Genomic DNA, 5,265 nt, shown 5'->3' on the forward strand with positions numbered 1-5,265 from the left:
AAAAAAAAAAAAAAAAGCACCAGGTGCAGTGGGGAAGGTCTATTAGAGACAGGAAGATCAGGAGCCTATGGTTATCCTTAAATACATATGGTATTATTGGATGGGGGCCAGCCTAGGCTACATGAAACCCTGCCTCAAAAATCACACTGAGAAAGACTTAAGTGAGGACACGAAACGAGTCCAAAATTTACAGTCCTTCCAAAATTACAAAACACCTTAACCTAGAAAAGTTTTGCAAGTTAAGTCAGCACTGCAAAAGCACAACCAGGCATGGTGACGCAGGCCTTTAATCCCGGCACTCAAGGTAGATCTCCGACTTAAGAGCCCAGCCTGGTGTACAAAGCAAGTTCCAGGACAGCCAGGGCTACAGAGAAGCCCTGTTGCAAAAAAAAAAAAAAAAAAAAAAAAAACAAGAAGGAAGGAAGGAAGGAAGGAAGGGAGGGAGGGAGGGAGGGAAATAAAGAATTCGTATTTATTCACTGGCCTGAGGATTGCTACATAAACAAAAAGCTTACCTGTGAAGCTGAGCCTCAAAGATCAACATTGATTGAAAATCAGATTTTATTTGGTTCTCATTGAGCTCTTAAAGGAAATCCTAAGACAAGTATGCCAAAACCACAACAAAAACTGTTTAATTAAATGACCTATAGACAAACAAAACCTTTTCAATGGCAAAAATTCAATCCCATTTTAAACTGATTTTTTTTTCATCCTTTTGTCCATCCACAGCTTCTCTCCATCACAACTATCCATCAGTCTATTATCTGCTTGGAAATTTCATAAATATTCAAGTCTGTGTGCCCATGCCAAAATTCAGTCAAAGTTAATTGTGTCTAAAAAGAAAACACACACACAAGTTCGAGCCCTTCATCCGCCAACTGAATGGAGTTTGTAGTGCGTAGGGCAGACGACGGAGCAGCTTAGCTATCCCACGGATAAATTACAACTTAGTAAGTTTATGAAGACTATTTACAGAGAATCATTTAAACCTCTCCTGAGCATCCGCTCCACTCTGGCTTGCGGAAGATGGACAAGCAAATGGGCCCTCACATGATGCCTGCTGTCAAGGGCGTGCCATTATAGACCTAGGTGGCACTTGTAGGACGCCTTGGGTTGAATCCAATGGAGAAAGAGGAAGCTGGTCTGCACAGTGGGCGGAAAAGCTTCAAAGAGGGCAGGTTTGACGGTAGTTTTGGTTTTGGTTGGTTTTGAGACACAGTCTCACTATGAATCCCAGATCAACCTCTCAGCAATTTGGCCTCAGGGTGCTGGGATTACAGCCGTGCTCCACTACACCTCCAGCTTCCACAAAAAGTTTTTAAGAAGAAAACATTCAGTATCATACCCTCACATTATCAGCTCTTTAGCAGACAGTTATACTGAAACCTGAATTAGAAGGATAAGAGAAGAAACGAGATGGGCAAGAGAATGCCCACACAGGAATGAGTTATGCCATGCTCTAGAAACGACGAGATGGCTGCAGACTGACTGCTAAGATTTGTAATATCAGGCTAGTAACTTCTTTCTGATAAATAATTTTTGGTCCAAAAAATAAATATATATCAAATGGAAGTGTCCTGACAAGGGAGCAAAAATTAAAGGAAATTTTAAAGAAAGTTGGCATACCTAAGAAAGTGTTTTCACCTCCTAAACACTAAACAGAGGGCAGGGAGGGCTCTGTGGGGTAAGGCTCTGAGGCCAGGCCCGACAGCCTCAGCTCTATCCCGGGACAGAAGGGGGATGGAGAAGCACCTTCCAAAGTTATCCCTTTGACCTCCACAGTTGTGCCATGTGCCCACACAAATGTGTACACACACACACACACACACGATATAATTAAAAATAGAGGGGTCAGAAAAGTGGCTCAGAAAGTAGTGATAGCAGCTGGCCCCCAAGCCTGACAACCTAAATTCCATCCCCATAATCACATGGTGAAGAGAAGAAACTCAGGAAATTCGTCTTCTGACCTCTCGGCGTGAGGTCTGGGGCTGTGTGCCTCCTCCTTCCTCACACAGTAGAGTGATTTTAAAAAACTAAAGAGTAAAAAAGGAAATTCACCATGGCTGTTTACGGCTTCTGCATTGTTAAGAGTCTTTTCAGCCCATTTAACATAATTTTAAAGCTGCCTTTATTTTTTTAAGGGTATTTATTTACTAGGCTACTTCATGCTGTACACCAGTTTCATTTGGGGGCGGGGACGATTATAAAGAGCTTTCCAAATAAGCAACTTAATACCATTCACCTCCCAATGCTATCATGACCCACAGTGATTAAAAATAGCCTTTGTTAATTCTGAATTAACCTGGGCTCTCCCACCCCTTAAGCTACAAAAAGGTACAAAGATAGGGGCTCAAAACTCATGCACCTTTAAGGAACGAAAAGGAAAAAGAATAAAAAAGCTGAATCGTCAAAATCACCCTAATCTGTTTGTTGTGGTCCTGGGCTTGTTTGTTTCAGACTCATGCTGTAGCCAAGGCTGGCCTTGAACTCGGGGCAATGCTTCTGCCCCAGCCCTCAGGAGTGCTCAGAAAACCCGCATGAGCCAACACACTGGGTTATTTCACTTAGTCTTAAGACAACACAAGCCTTAACGTTTCAACTGAACGTTCAACTCTAAATGGTTCTTCAACGAGTCTCTTAGGCAACATATTAAAACATAACAAAGAAGGCATTTACCAGTTTAATGTACTTGGGAGTCTGAGTTACTGCTTAGGTGTATGTAACCTGAATACTATTCATTTCCACTGCACACTCACGCAACTTACTGCTTTAATATTCGAGGACTATACAAGGCTACTCGAGCAACTTGGGAAACCAGCTCTTGGCCTTTAATAACATTAAAAAAAAAAACTAGGCAAAAGATCATAAAACTTAAAAAAAAAAATAACCTCCAAGTAGCGTGTAAGCTACGGCTCCTATCAGAGCCAATTGTACGGTGCCATTTTCATATAAAGTCATAAAATAAACTGCTGGAGTCAGAGCGTGCCCCTGACGCCCAGACCCTGTAAAGTTTTCAGACTGCACGATCTGGGGACCCGAGTCCTGCTGCCCCACAACTTCGGGGGCGACGCGAGGTCCAGTCCCCAGCCGCTGTCTATAGTCCCGGCCCTGGCCCTCGGGGCGGCGTCCCGCGGACGGGCGCGGCGGGACCCAGGCGGTTCCAGCCCGAGCGCCGGCCCGGAGGGGAGCCGCCCGAGCGCCCCGTTTCCCACAGACCCCAACATGGCGTCGGCCGCCGCCGCCGCCCGCGCCAACCCCTCCCCGCGCCACGGCTGGCCCGGGCCCGCGGGGATAGGCGCCCGCAAAGTTTCGCTTCTCCCTCCCCAGCCCGCCGCCGCCCGGTGCGTCCCGACCCCCATGGCACCTACCCGGCCCCGCGCGGGCGGCGGCGCCGAGGGTCGAGTCCTCCTAGTCGCCGACTCCGGGCGCGGACTCCGCCTGCTCCCCGACCCCAGCCTCGCAGGGTTGCGTGGGGCCCCGCGAGGCCGGCGCGATCCGGACGCGGCGGGCGCAGCCGCTCGCAGGTGACTTCACCGCCCCGCCAGTCGAACCCGACAACGGCCGCTCCGGCTGGCGTCCCTCCTGCGCGCGCACCGGCGCGCCCCCGCCCAAGCGCCAAACACGGGCACGAGCACACCCGCCCTGCCCTTTCTTCCCGGCTCCCTCGCCCCGCCCATCGCCTTGCCCCGCCCCTCCATCCCCACGCGACCGCACGGGGGGCGGGCTCTTCCGCGGAGGCCACACCCACTCGGGGGGCCTCGCCCAGCGGGGTTGGAGAACGCGCTCCCTCTGCGCAGAGGTGACGCGCGTCTGAGCCAGCAGAGGCTGTACTGGGTCGCCTGACCTGACTTTCCTGACTCGGGCTAGCCTTCGGAAAGGGCTCTTAAGCAGTCCGCGAAGTTCTCTGGAAGAATGGGCGGAAGCTGCCTCCCTCCCTAAGGAACAGGAAAGGCTTTGCTTCTCGCCACCCAACCGCTTCTGCCAGCCCCGCCCGGCTCGGCCATTCAGCCGAGCACCTGCTGTCGCTTTCTCCCAAGCCAGGGGTCTGCGCTTACCGCACCCACGACCCGCAGGCTCCTGTGTAACCTTACGCCTAAGAACTCCGCTCTTTTCAAAACTTCCCCTCGGCCCTCGGTCAACTGCTTCGCGTACCTAGAACTCCGTGCTACCATGACGCTGGGTTAGAAGAGCATTTACTAGGCGCTGCGGAGAGATAGCGGAGGCATCTAGGCTGGCTGGGCAAAGCACACCGTTTAAACAGGGAAGGGGTAGAAATTGGGTTATTATTAAAGTTTTATTACTTCAGGAATTTTTTTTTTTAGCCTCCTGTTGGAGCAGTTCTCAACCTGCGGATCACAGGAGTCACCTAAGACCATCGGAGAACACATATTTTGCATTATGATTCATAACAGCAAAATTACAGTTATGAAGTAATAACAAATAATTTTATGGTGGAGACCACCGCAATACGAGGAGCTGTATTAAAGCATTAAGAAGATTGAGAGCTGCCGGGCGGTGTTGGCACACGACTTTAATCCCAGCACTTGGGAGGCAGAGGCAGGTGGATTCCTGAGTTCAAGGCCAGCCTGGTCTACAGAGAAACTCTTGTCTCGAAAAACAAAAACAAACAAAGAAGAAGAAAAAGATTGAGAGCCAGTTGTTGGAATTAGTGAATCCACCACCCACCCAACCATTCTATCCACAATAGAGCCTGGTTTGGGGTGGGGGTTGGTTCTATTGGTTTTTCTCATGTTCTTGTGCCTGGAATTCTTTAAGTTCTTTGCTATTTCAATGTCTGTGAAACAAATACAGTTGTTTTAAATTAGTATCCACAACAAAACTGGCAAAGGAGATCAATTGTCATAATAGGGATAGTTACAGGATTTCAATCGTATACACACACACAATCTTTATGTGTGCTAGACTAAGCACACTCTAAAGTCCTTTTAGATTTTAAGATTAGGAACTGCTGTGTTTCTAGTGTCATCAATAAAAATGTTGCTCTTCGAATGCCTTTAATCCCAGCACTTGGGAGGCAGAGGCAGGCAGATTTCTGACTTTGGGGCCAGCCTGGGTCTACAGAGTAAGTTCCAGGACACCCAGGGCTATACAGAGAAACCCTGTCTCAAAAAAAAAAAAAAAAAAACAAAACCCAAAAAAAAAAAAAAAAAAAAAAAAAAAAAAAAAAAAGTTGCCCTCCCTACAATGCACTTATTTAACTTAAAGTATAAAGATGCAAGCCAGACTGTCTACACTCGAAACCTT

The 5,265-nt window shown here is 48.2% G+C and overlaps 1 protein-coding gene across 1 annotated transcript in view; it reads right to left on the reverse strand.

The window, feature by feature from the left end:
* The window catches only part of Plekhf2 (pleckstrin homology and FYVE domain containing 2), an 18,692-nt gene extending 15,098 nt beyond the window's left edge, over nt 1-3,594 (reverse strand). The window contains exon 1 of the mRNA XM_021160206.1: nt 3,369-3,594. The gene's annotated coding sequence lies outside the window, so the exon portion shown is untranslated. The remainder of the gene's footprint in view (nt 1-3,368) is intronic.
* Nucleotides 3,595-5,265: the final 1,671 nt, after the last annotated feature.

Source organism: Mus caroli, chromosome 4 (assembly GCF_900094665.2).
Source record: "Mus caroli chromosome 4, CAROLI_EIJ_v1.1, whole genome shotgun sequence".
NCBI lineage: Eukaryota > Metazoa > Chordata > Mammalia > Rodentia > Muridae > Mus > Mus caroli.